The sequence below is a fragment of the Mixophyes fleayi genome, unplaced genomic scaffold (genome assembly GCF_038048845.1).
Source record: "Mixophyes fleayi isolate aMixFle1 unplaced genomic scaffold, aMixFle1.hap1 Scaffold_169, whole genome shotgun sequence".
In the NCBI taxonomy this organism is placed as follows: Eukaryota; Metazoa; Chordata; class Amphibia; order Anura; family Limnodynastidae; genus Mixophyes; species Mixophyes fleayi.
This window is the reverse complement of record NW_027446035.1, coordinates 1-12,500: the sequence shown is the minus strand read 5'-3', so window position 1 is coordinate 12,500 and position 12,500 is coordinate 1. Positions and strand designations below refer to the sequence as shown.

Below are 12,500 nucleotides of genomic sequence, written 5' to 3'. Positions count from 1 at the left end.
TTACAATTGCACACTTCATTCATTTATTCCTGCACATCTAGCTCTTTCAAAAACTACACTCACACTTTACCTACACTTAAAAGCTGCCACATCCACCAGGAACATGCTCCCTTCAGCTTAGCACACCAGGAGTCCAAACAAGTGGAAATCACAGGGACCTTCCCCAGCCATATCCTGCACCCCATGGGCCAGTCTTTGAAAAGTCAAGAGGAGGGAAATCTCAGACTTATAGCAGGTCAGAAGAAGACAGCCACCATTTGTAGCCACTAAGCAGAAAAAGTGAGGATCTTGAGGATAACCCCCCAAAAAAGATAGGAAAATGTTTAAAAAAAATGCAAGAAATGTCAAGGAAGGGTTATAAGGCAGATTGACAAAGTCTGCTGCTGTCTGGGGGTGCATGAAAGAAAAAGTGACTGCAAAGGTTAAAGAAGCAAGAGCAGGCTAGGAGAGAGAGAGCGAGAGACTGCCTTGTCCTGGTGCTGTCATGCAGCCGAAGCAAAGTGTGTGGATGATTAGAAAGTAAGGAGCAGCTGGCCTGGGGAGGAGGATCAAGCCTACCACTGCTGCTGCTGCTGCTTGTGACGAGTAGAAAAGGACCAACTGAGAGCCTTGTCTCTGCCTACGGCCACACCACCCTGAACACGCCCGATCTCGTCTGATCTCGGAAGCTAAGCAGGGTCAGGCCTGGTTAGTACTTGGATGGGAGACCGCCTGGGAATACCAGGTGCTGTAGGCTTTTGCTGCTGCTGAAATCACTTTTTCACTTTCAAACCAGCAGGGGTCACTCTTGTCTTCGGCTTCTCCCTTTTACAATTGCACACTTCATTCATTTATTCCTGCACATCTAGCTCTTTCAAAAACTACACTCACACTTTACCTACACTTAAAAGCTGCCACATCCACCAGGAACATGCTCCCTTCAGCTTAGCACACCAGGAGTCCAAACAAGTGGAAATCACAGGGACCTTCCCCAGCCATATCCTGCACCCCATGGGCCAGTCTTTGAAAAGTCAAGAGGAGGGAAATCTCAGACTTATAGCAGGTCAGAAGAAGACAGCCACCATTTGTAGCCACTAAGCAGAAAAAGTGAGGATCTTGAGGATAACCCCCCAAAAAAGATAGGAAAATGTTTAAAAAAAATGCAAGAAATGTCAAGGAAGGGTTATAAGGCAGATTGACAAAGTCTGCTGCTGTCTGGGGGTGCATGAAAGAAAAAGTGACTGCAAAGGTTAAAGAAGCAAGAGCAGGCTAGGAGAGAGAGAGCGAGAGACTGCCTTGTCCTGGTGCTGTCATGCAGCCGAAGCAAAGTGTGTGGATGATTAGAAAGTAAGGAGCAGCTGGCCTGGGGAGGAGGATCAAGCCTACCACTGCTGCTGCTGCTGCTGCTGCTTGTGACGAGTAGAAAAGGACCAACTGAGAGCCTTGTCTCTGCCTACGGCCACACCACCCTGAACACGCCCAATCTCGTCTGATCTCGGAAGCTAAGCAGGGTCAGGCCTGGTTAGTACTTGGATGGGAGACCGCCTGGGAATACCAGGTGCTGTAGGCTTTTGCTGCTGCTGAAATCACTTTTTCACTTTCAAACCAGCAGGGGTCACTCTTGTCTTCGGCTTCTCCCTTTTACAATTGCACACTTCATTCATTTATTCCTGCACATCTAGCTCTTTCAAAAACTACACTCACACTTTACCTACACTTAAAAGCTGCCACATCCACCAGGAACATGCTCCCTTCAGCTTAGCACACCAGGAGTCCAAACAAGTGGAAATCACAGGGACCTTCCCCAGCCATATCCTGCACCCCATGGGCCAGTCTTTGAAAAGTCAAGAGGAGGGAAATCTCAGACTTATAGCAGGTCAGAAGAAGACAGCCACCATTTGTAGCCACTAAGCAGAAAAAGTGAGGATCTTGAGGATAACCCCCCAAAAAAGATAGGAAAATGTTTAAAAAAAATGCAAGAAATGTCAAGGAAGGGTTATAAGGCAGATTGACAAAGTCTGCTGCTGTCTGGGGGTGCATGAAAGAAAAAGTGACTGCAAAGGTTAAAGAAGCAAGAGCAGGCTAGGAGAGAGAGAGCGAGAGACTGCCTTGTCCTGGTGCTGTCATGCAGCCGAAGCAAAGTGTGTGGATGATTAGAAAGTAAGGAGCAGCTGGCCTGGGGAGGAGGATCAAGCCTACCACTGCTGCTGCTGCTGCTTGTGACGAGTAGAAAAGGACCAACTGAGAGCCTTGTCTCTGCCTACGGCCACACCACCCTGAACACGCCCGATCTCGTCTGATCTCGGAAGCTAAGCAGGGTCAGGCCTGGTTAGTACTTGGATGGGAGACCGCCTGGGAATACCAGGTGCTGTAGGCTTTTGCTGCTGCTGAAATCACTTTTTCACTTTCAAACCAGCAGGGGTCACTCTTGTCTTCGGCTTCTCCCTTTTACAATTGCACACTTCATTCATTTATTCCTGCACATCTAGCTCTTTCAAAAACTACACTCACACTTTACCTACACTTAAAAGCTGCCACATCCACCAGGAACATGCTCCCTTCAGCTTAGCACACCAGGAGTCCAAACAAGTGGAAATCACAGGGACCTTCCCCAGCCATATCCTGCACCCCATGGGCCAGTCTTTGAAAAGTCAAGAGGAGGGAAATCTCAGACTTATAGCAGGTCAGAAGAAGACAGCCACCATTTGTAGCCACTAAGCAGAAAAAGTGAGGATCTTGAGGATAACCCCCCAAAAAAGATAGGAAAATGTTTAAAAAAAATGCAAGAAATGTCAAGGAAGGGTTATAAGGCAGATTGACAAAGTCTGCTGCTGTCTGGGGGTGCATGAAAGAAAAAGTGACTGCAAAGGTTAAAGAAGCAAGAGCAGGCTAGGAGAGAGAGAGCGAGAGACTGCCTTGTCCTGGTGCTGTCATGCAGCCGAAGCAAAGTGTGTGGATGATTAGAAAGTAAGGAGCAGCTGGCCTGGGGAGGAGGATCAAGCCTACCACTGCTGCTGCTGCTGCTTGTGACGAGTAGAAAAGGACCAACTGAGAGCCTTGTCTCTGCCTACGGCCACACCACCCTGGACACACCCGATCTCGTCTGATCTCGGAAGCTAAGCAGGGTCAGGCCTGGTTAGTACTTGGATGGGAGACCGCCTGGGAATACCAGGTGCTGTAGGCTTTTGCTGCTGCTGAAATCACTTTTTCACTTTCAAACCAGCAGGGGTCACTCTTGTCTTCGGCTTCTCCCTTTTACAATTGCACACTTCATTCATTTATTCCTGCACATCTAGCTCTTTCAAAAACTACACTCACACTTTACCTACACTTAAAAGCTGCCACATCCACCAGGAACATGCTCCCTTCAGCTTAGCACACCAGGAGTCCAAACAAGTGGAAATCACAGGGACCTTCCCCAGCCATATCCTGCACCCCATGGGCCAGTCTTTGAAAAGTCAAGAGGAGGGAAATCTCAGACTTATAGCAGGTCAGAAGAAGACAGCCACCATTTGTAGCCACTAAGCAGAAAAAGTGAGGATCTTGAGGATAACCCCCCAAAAAAGATAGGAAAATGTTTAAAAAAAATGCAAGAAATGTCAAGGAAGGGTTATAAGGCAGATTGACAAAGTCTGCTGCTGTCTGGGGGTGCATGAAAGAAAAAGTGACTGCAAAGGTTAAAGAAGCAAGAGCAGGCTAGGAGAGAGAGAGCGAGAGACTGCCTTGTCCTGGTGCTGTCATGCAGCCGAAGCAAAGTGTGTGGATGATTAGAAAGTAAGGAGCAGCTGGCCTGGGGAGGAGGATCAAGCCTACCACTGCTGCTGCTGCTGCTTGTGACGAGTAGAAAAGGACCAACTGAGAGCCTTGTCTCTGCCTACGGCCACACCACCCTGAACACGCCCGATCTCGTCTGATCTCGGAAGCTAAGCAGGGTCAGGCCTGGTTAGTACTTGGATGGGAGACCGCCTGGGAATACCAGGTGCTGTAGGCTTTTGCTGCTGCTGAAATCACTTTTTCACTTTCAAACCAGCAGGGGTCACTCTTGTCTTCGGCTTCTCCCTTTTACAATTGCACACTTCATTCATTTATTCCTGCACATCTAGCTCTTTCAAAAACTACACTCACACTTTACCTACACTTAAAAGCTGCCACATCCACCAGGAACATGCTCCCTTCAGCTTAGCACACCAGGAGTCCAAACAAGTGGAAATCACAGGGACCTTCCCCAGCCATATCCTGCACCCCATGGGCCAGTCTTTGAAAAGTCAAGAGGAGGGAAATCTCAGACTTATAGCAGGTCAGAAGAAGACAGCCACCATTTGTAGCCACTAAGCAGAAAAAGTGAGGATCTTGAGGATAACCCCCCAAAAAAGATAGGAAAATGTTTAAAAAAAATGCAAGAAATGTCAAGGAAGGGTTATAAGGCAGATTGACAAAGTCTGCTGCTGTCTGGGGGTGCATGAAAGAAAAAGTGACTGCAAAGGTTAAAGAAGCAAGAGCAGGCTAGGAGAGAGAGAGCGAGAGACTGCCTTGTCCTGGTGCTGTCATGCAGCCGAAGCAAAGTGTGTGGATGATTAGAAAGTAAGGAGCAGCTGGCCTGGGGAGGAGGATCAAGCCTACCACTGCTGCTGCTGCTGCTTGTGACGAGTAGAAAAGGACCAACTGAGAGCCTTGTCTCTGCCTACGGCCACACCACCCTGAACACGCCCGATCTCGTCTGATCTCGGAAGCTAAGCAGGGTCAGGCCTGGTTAGTACTTGGATGGGAGACCGCCTGGGAATACCAGGTGCTGTAGGCTTTTGCTGCTGCTGAAATCACTTTTTCACTTTCAAACCAGCAGGGGTCACTCTTGTCTTCGGCTTCTCCCTTTTACAATTGCACACTTCATTCATTTATTCCTGCACATCTAGCTCTTTCAAAAACTACACTCACACTTTACCTACACTTAAAAGCTGCCACATCCACCAGGAACATGCTCCCTTCAGCTTAGCACACCAGGAGTCCAAACAAGTGGAAATCACAGGGACCTTCCCCAGCCATATCCTGCACCCCATGGGCCAGTCTTTGAAAAGTCAAGAGGAGGGAAATCTCAGACTTATAGCAGGTCAGAAGAAGACAGCCACCATTTGTAGCCACTAAGCAGAAAAAGTGAGGATCTTGAGGATAACCCCCCAAAAAAGATAGGAAAATGTTTAAAAAAAATGCAAGAAATGTCAAGGAAGGGTTATAAGGCAGATTGACAAAGTCTGCTGCTGTCTGGGGGTGCATGAAAGAAAAAGTGACTGCAAAGGTTAAAGAAGCAAGAGCAGGCTAGGAGAGAGAGAGCGAGAGACTGCCTTGTCCTGGTGCTGTCATGCAGCCGAAGCAAAGTGTGTGGATGATTAGAAAGTAAGGAGCAGCTGGCCTGGGGAGGAGGATCAAGCCTACCACTGCTGCTGCTGCTGCTTGTGACGAGTAGAAAAGGACCAACTGAGAGCCTTGTCTCTGCCTACGGCCACACCACCCTGGACACACCCGATCTCGTCTGATCTCGGAAGCTAAGCAGGGTCAGGCCTGGTTAGTACTTGGATGGGAGACCGCCTGGGAATACCAGGTGCTGTAGGCTTTTGCTGCTGCTGAAATCACTTTTTCACTTTCAAACCAGCAGGGGTCACTCTTGTCTTCGGCTTCTCCCTTTTACAATTGCACACTTCATTCATTTATTCCTGCACATCTAGCTCTTTCAAAAACTACACTCACACTTTACCTACACTTAAAAGCTGCCACATCCACCAGGAACATGCTCCCTTCAGCTTAGCACACCAGGAGTCCAAACAAGTGGAAATCACAGGGACCTTCCCCAGCCATATCCTGCACCCCATGGGCCAGTCTTTGAAAAGTCAAGAGGAGGGAAATCTCAGACTTATAGCAGGTCAGAAGAAGACAGCCACCATTTGTAGCCACTAAGCAGAAAAAGTGAGGATCTTGAGGATAACCCCCCAAAAAAGATAGGAAAATGTTTAAAAAAAATGCAAGAAATGTCAAGGAAGGGTTATAAGGCAGATTGACAAAGTCTGCTGCTGTCTGGGGGTGCATGAAAGAAAAAGTGACTGCAAAGGTTAAAGAAGCAAGAGCAGGCTAGGAGAGAGAGAGCGAGAGACTGCCTTGTCCTGGTGCTGTCATGCAGCCGAAGCAAAGTGTGTGGATGATTAGAAAGTAAGGAGCAGCTGGCCTGGGGAGGAGGATCAAGCCTACCACTGCTGCTGCTGCTGCTTGTGACGAGTAGAAAAGGACCAACTGAGAGCCTTGTCTCTGCCTACGGCCACACCACCCTGAACACGCCCGATCTCGTCTGATCTCAGAAGCTAAGCAGGGTCAGGCCTGGTTAGTACTTGGATGGGAGACCGCCTGGGAATACCAGGTGCTGTAGGCTTTTGCTGCTGCTGAAATCACTTTTTCACTTTCAAACCAGCAGGGGTCACTCTTGTCTTCGGCTTCTCCCTTTTACAATTGCACACTTCATTCATTTATTCCTGCACATCTAGCTCTTTCAAAAACTTCACCTACACTTAACAGCTGCCACATCCACCAGGAACATGTTGGTGGATAATTCACAACTTAAATAAGATCTGATCTGTCCTGGGACATGAGTCTTGGAAGTAAAATACGCTGTTTAGTGTAACCATGACATTGTACAGCAGATCACCCCCACTTCCATTATACACAAATGAAGCTCCTCCCACAGCGTTATTTCTATATGCTTAGATTTCCAGGTGAAATTTGCGTCTGGTCGGTGAGGAATTTCCCTCATTAGCCCTCAACATGCCGGAATGACGTATTAATATAAAGGGGATTTGATGGGGGATACTGTGAGGTTTTGCCTATTTAGGGGGGTGGGAGCGTTTTCTGTGACCTCAGGGATGGCTGTACTCAAGGTTCGGGCTATCCTGTCATTGAGACCTGTTGTACTTTATACAGAATCATCTCTGGGCACGTTTTATCCAATATAATAAAATAATAATAACTTTGTAATAAAAATGTTCTTCATATTATGGTGTAGATTGTATTTTATATTAGAAATGAGTTTCAGTGTTTTATTCAATTAAACTTTATTTTAAAAATTAGCTTTTATGTTATAATGGAACTACGTGTCCCAGCATGCATTATGAGCCATTAACTGGAAGAACATGCTGGTGGTTATGGTTCAACAAGTGCACTCTGGGAGATCTTGGGGTGGAAGTTATAACCAAGGCAAGTACTGGAGGAGATGTGGAGCAGGAGAGCTGGGTATGTGGCTGCAGTGCATGCTGGGAGATCTATCATCATCATCATCAGATCAGATCTAAGGGCTGTAAGTTATATACAGGCAGGTATCCACAGTTAATGGAGATTTGGTGCAGGAGAGCTGGGTATGTGGCCGTAGTGTATGCTGGGAAATCTAGGAGCAGTAAATTACATACAAAGCAGGTACTCCTAGTTTCAGGACAGCTGGGTATGAGGCTGCAGTGCATGCTGGGAGAATTAAGGGCTGGAAATTATATACAAGGCAGGTACTCCCAGTTGCAGGACAGCTGGGTATGAGTTTGCAGTGCATGCTGGGAGATCTAAGGGCTGGAAGTTATACACAAGGCAGGTACTCTCAGTTGAAGGAGATCTGGGTATGAGGTTGCAGTGCATGGTGGGAGATCTAAGGGCTGGTAGTTACATACAAGGCAGGTACTCCCAGTATCAGGACAGCTGGGTATGAGGTTGCAGTGCATGGTGGGAGATCTAAGGGCTGGAAGTTATACACAAGGCAGGTACTCCCAGTATCAGGACAGCTGGGTATGAGGTTGCAGTGCATGCTGGGAGATCTAAGGGCTGGAAGTTATACACAAGGCAGGTACTCTCAGTTGGAGGAGATCTGGGTATGAGGTTGCAGTGCATGGTGGGAGATCTAAGGGCTGGTAGTTACATACAAGGCAGGTACTCCCAGTATCAAGACAGCTGGGTACGAGGTTGCAGTGCATGCTGGGAGATCTAAGGGCTGGAAGTTATACACAAGGCAGGTACTCTCAGTTGGAGGAGATCTGGGTATGAGGTTGCAGTGCATGGTGGGAGATCTAAGGGCTGGTAGTTACATACAAGGCAGGTACTCCCAGTTGGAGGAGAGCTGGGTATGTGCTTGCGGTACATTATTTCACATGTAAATAAGATGGCACCTATGTAGATGTGACTCTGTATAGAAGACATTTCTGGCATCACATTTATTCTATGAAGTGTGTTCTTGAAGATTTGCTCTCCTCATGTTTGTTTACAAACTAAAATGTTTTCTCTTAAAATGTTGTAACTGGTCTATAGAGATTAGTCTAATTCTTGTTAATTGTGTGTTAAAATGTCAGTTTCTATAGGCACTAAATACAATTACTCTCCAGTCTGTTCCTGCTCTTATCAGTATTCAGTATTTAATCAGCTAATTACCACAGTCTGTCTCTTATTAGAGGACGCACACAGCTGAAGGTTTGTAGCTTATATAACACGTATGATACATGTATCATACGTGTTATATAAGCAGCACATGTATCATATGTGTTATATAAGCAGCACATGTATCATGCGTGTTATATAAGCAGCACATGTATCATGCGTGTTATATAAGCAGCACATGTATCATGCGTGTTATATAAGCAGCACATGTATCATGCGTGTTATATAAGCAGCACATGTATCATGCGTGTTATATAAGCAGCACATGTATCATGCGTGTTATATAAGCAGCACATGTATCATGCGTGTTATATAAGCAGCACATGTATCATGCGTGTTATATAAGCAGCACATGTGCTGCTGTGCACTTACTGCTGATACACATGTGTAGAGGGTCTCAGACTGTTATGTTACAATGTAACACGATGGACATCTGGTATCCTGCAACTAATGGTGTGTGTGTGTTATATATATATATATATATATATATATATATAGTTGGCAGATGAACTAGTGAGACCAGGGGACACATAAAACAGACACAGGCCCTGGTGCTTTTACTTACCATGTATATGAATAAGCTCCATCTTATGTGTTCGTTTACATGGGTGATCCTGAGATATGGGGGGGATGTAATACAGACTTTATATATGTGATATTCCTCCCCTGTACATGTTGTGTATTAGTCACGTTCCTCTTTCCTATCTGTAAGGGAAGCTATAAATGTGCATTATCCAGACCCCCCTCATACTAATCATGTACTGGGAGCTCGGAGCTTCCAGGACAGAGGTTTATACATTATAATCTACAATGTAGGAGATACTTTGTGTCAGCACCTGTGTAGTTTATATATAAATGGTAGAACTCGGAGTTACGCTTAGTGTGGTCTGTTAGTTTTGACACTTGTAGACCCCCCCCCCCAACACTTTCCTATATAACACAGTAAGTGGGATATTATCCAACATTGTCGGTATCTATAGTGAGAAGTCCTGTATAGGACGGTATATAGGGGCCACGCTGACCTCGCGGTGATCTATGTACTCAGAGCCACTGGTGGAGCGTTACCCTGAGCTGTGGTCAGACGTGGGTTCACCCTGCTGGATGATTGGTGTTTATCATGAGTGCGCTCCTCGCAGTGACCGGTGTGCGCTCCTCGCAGTGACCGTTGTGCGCTCCTCGCAGTGACCGTTGTGCGCTCCTCGCAGTGACCGTTGTGCGCTCCTCGCAGTGACCGTTGTGAGCTCCTCGCAGTGACCGTTGTGCGCTCGTCGCAGTGACCGTTGTGCGCTCGTCGCAGTGACCGTTGTGCGCTCGTCGCAGTGACCGCTGTGCGCTTCCACAAGAAGTGATGTTTAGTACGTACAGATTTCCCAATATTCCCAGACGACGCAGCTCTTGGTTCCGCACTGTGAGATGTTCTGCAGAATACAATGTGTATGAGACATAACTGGAGTGAATGAAGACACAGCCCTGACGTTATGGTCATAAGTGCTATGGAAACATCTCTACATTTCGGGTGTCTCTCCCATCCCTAGTGTGGGGTACATGGTGGGATGGACCCCCTACGTCAGTGATTAGAAGGGTCTAGTGATTGCGTAACCTAGGCTGGGCTCTGTTCCTCTTATTGTGTCCACTAATTGACATATGTCCTAATCTTGCTGCCCCTCCTTCACTTTCACACCTCCTTTAAGCAGATCCCTGTCCTGTCTCCTCAGGAACCTTATCTACCAGCCCCCGGAGCCAGGTCCACTTGTTGGAGACTTATCTACATAACAAAGGTCTGGGTTGGAGGGGAGGAGGTCACACTATGAGAGACCCCTTCACCTTGTATGCTGGGTCTCCTCTACAAAGCAATGAGCTCTCCAGCCTGGAGTCCCTGAGCTCCCTCATACAGGAACAGGTCACGGCTCCCACTGTCTATGACATGTCTGTGGGCTTCCAAACTTGGGGGCCCCTGTCCTTGCCCAAAGATGGGGGACACTGGAGCCCGGACACAGACCAGGATCCTGACATCACCGTGGAGGACCAGACCTTCCCCAAGGACAGGTCACAAGGTTCCAGTTCTACAAGAGAAGGCAAGAAAGCTGCTGGAAAGGCCAAGAAGAATTACCAGCGCTACGCGAAGCCGCCGTACTCCTACCTGGCCATGATCGCCCTGGTCATCCAGAACTCCCCCGACAAGATGCTGAAACTGTCCCAGGTAAGGACGGAACATCCTCTGCCCCTCTCTTACTTATACCCCGAAATAGCTGTTGGGCCCCACTACTGTCCAGGGACAGGTCTAAAGACTGTCCCAGGTTTTTTGTGTTTTTTTTCAATATTGGCCAATTGCTCAATATAATCCCTTTTTCTGCATGTTGGATGTAACTTTCATCACCTGTTCTTAGTCTCTGGATCTTATAATTGAATATTTATAGTAGATGCAAATTTAAGAAGCCAAAAATGTGTCAAAATATATATGTATCTGTATCTCTGTGTATGGATCTGTAGATAGTGTGTGTGAGGATATAGATATTTATTATATATTTCCCTCTGATATTTGGGTAAGATCTTATCTTTCATTTCTGCTGATTTTTCCTCATTACCTGATACGATTTTCCGGCCAGCGCAGTTTATGTACATTGTATTTGCAGCTACCGTTAGTCCTTAGTACATAGATCTATTAGATGAATGTTACCGTGTAGAACACGCTGCGGTCAGATCACTGGGATATTGGTAATTATACGATTACAGCTATTATAACGTTGGTTTTGTTACATCCTGAACAGTAGCTCAAACACTTCAATATAACATGTTCTCCAAAAACATACTAGTAGGTTAATTGGCTGCTATCAGAATTGACCATAGTCTGTCTCCCTGTGTGTGTGTGTGTGTGTGTTAGGGAATTTAGACTGTAAGCTCCAATGGGGCAGGGACTGATGTGAATGAGTTCTCTGTACAGCGCTGCGGAATTGGTGGCGCTATATAAATAAATGATGATGATGATGATCTGGCTGTAAAACTATACCTGAATTATTGCGCAAGGTCTGATAACATTCAGCTGTAGGGATCTCTGTGAATGGGAGGGGGGGGGGGGAATCAGCAATCCCACCCCCCCTCTTTAATATAACATAAACACTAATGTTATAGTTATAGTATATGTAAATATATTTTATTTTTTTGTTTTGCTGTTCCTCAATATACTGAGGGTTAAATAATGTTTTATATAATTGTCCCCAACACATTTGAGGGAGGAAATACACTGTAACAGAGGTGGGCAGCGGAGCTTACACTCTAATTTCTGGCACTTTGTAGCTGCTCTCTATCACCTGTTATATATGACATTCTCCCTCCCTGTGTGTTATGTTGGACCTTAATTAATATAGATCTAGTCGTAAGATTATACACAACGCATTACTCCGCCCATGGCGTACACAAACACCGCACATAAGACGGGTGGGGTCCCCGCATATGGGGAGACCTGACGTTTCAGGGTCTGTTAACATTTATACTGATCAGGCCAATATAAAGGACTTCTTGCTCCCGTTTAATATTATTTTATCAATTAGCTGCCATGACGGAAACTGTCCAGAGTGATGAGGGCGATCTCTTGCTAAAGGGCAGGGCCGTAACTAGGGCTGTACGATAGGGGCGACCGCCCAGAGCGCAACGCTGAAGGGGGTGCAATTTAGGAATAATTTAGGTTCATATGGTTCAAATTGAGGGTTAGGAGGGCGGCATTTGTCTTTCTCGCCCCCAGGCGTTAGAATTCGGTTACGGCTCTGCTAAAGGGCCCCTGATCTGCACTAGAGCCTGTGCGGGGCCCGGAGCCTGTGTGGAGCTGGAAAGGTTAATAAGATATAACAATGTTATCGCTGGTACATGTACAGGGTAACGCCAGCGATCATTCCCGCTGCAGCACATGACGATATACACCGTGACTATTGGTGAATATATGGGGTTTAGGAGCTGAACAGACACTTCTGGTATTTATGAATAAGAGGAATAGCTTGGAGTTGGAAGTAGAGAGGAAGCGGGCATTAGAGTGTAAGCTCCTTGTGATCAGATATCTTGTTGCTGTGCTCCACAGACACAAT

The 12,500-nt window shown here is 46.5% G+C and overlaps 8 non-coding genes across 8 annotated transcripts; all 8 read left to right on the top strand.

Annotated features, from left to right (window-relative positions):
- Positions 1–617: 617 nt before the first annotated feature.
- Positions 618–736, top strand: LOC142117123 (5S ribosomal RNA). Its single transcript, XR_012682712.1, has one exon. It is a non-coding gene; the product is annotated as a 5S ribosomal RNA (ribosomal RNA).
- Positions 737–1,430: 694 nt separating this feature from the next.
- On the top strand, positions 1,431–1,549 carry LOC142117115 (5S ribosomal RNA). The gene has a single exon (XR_012682705.1). It is a non-coding gene; the product is annotated as a 5S ribosomal RNA (ribosomal RNA).
- A 688-nt stretch (positions 1,550–2,237) lies between these two features.
- On the top strand, positions 2,238–2,356 carry LOC142117120 (5S ribosomal RNA). Its single transcript, XR_012682711.1, has one exon. It is a non-coding gene; the product is annotated as a 5S ribosomal RNA (ribosomal RNA).
- A 688-nt stretch (positions 2,357–3,044) lies between these two features.
- On the top strand, positions 3,045–3,163 carry LOC142117148 (5S ribosomal RNA). Its single transcript, XR_012682735.1, has one exon. It is a non-coding gene; the product is annotated as a 5S ribosomal RNA (ribosomal RNA).
- Positions 3,164–3,851: 688 nt separating this feature from the next.
- On the top strand, positions 3,852–3,970 carry LOC142117108 (5S ribosomal RNA). The gene has a single exon (XR_012682699.1). It is a non-coding gene; the product is annotated as a 5S ribosomal RNA (ribosomal RNA).
- Positions 3,971–4,658: 688 nt separating this feature from the next.
- On the top strand, positions 4,659–4,777 carry LOC142117096 (5S ribosomal RNA). The gene has a single exon (XR_012682688.1). It is a non-coding gene; the product is annotated as a 5S ribosomal RNA (ribosomal RNA).
- Positions 4,778–5,465: 688 nt separating this feature from the next.
- On the top strand, positions 5,466–5,584 carry LOC142117136 (5S ribosomal RNA). Its single transcript, XR_012682724.1, has one exon. It is a non-coding gene; the product is annotated as a 5S ribosomal RNA (ribosomal RNA).
- A 688-nt stretch (positions 5,585–6,272) lies between these two features.
- Positions 6,273–6,391, top strand: LOC142117114 (5S ribosomal RNA). Its single transcript, XR_012682704.1, has one exon. It is a non-coding gene; the product is annotated as a 5S ribosomal RNA (ribosomal RNA).
- The last annotated feature ends 6,109 nt before the right edge of the window (positions 6,392–12,500 follow it).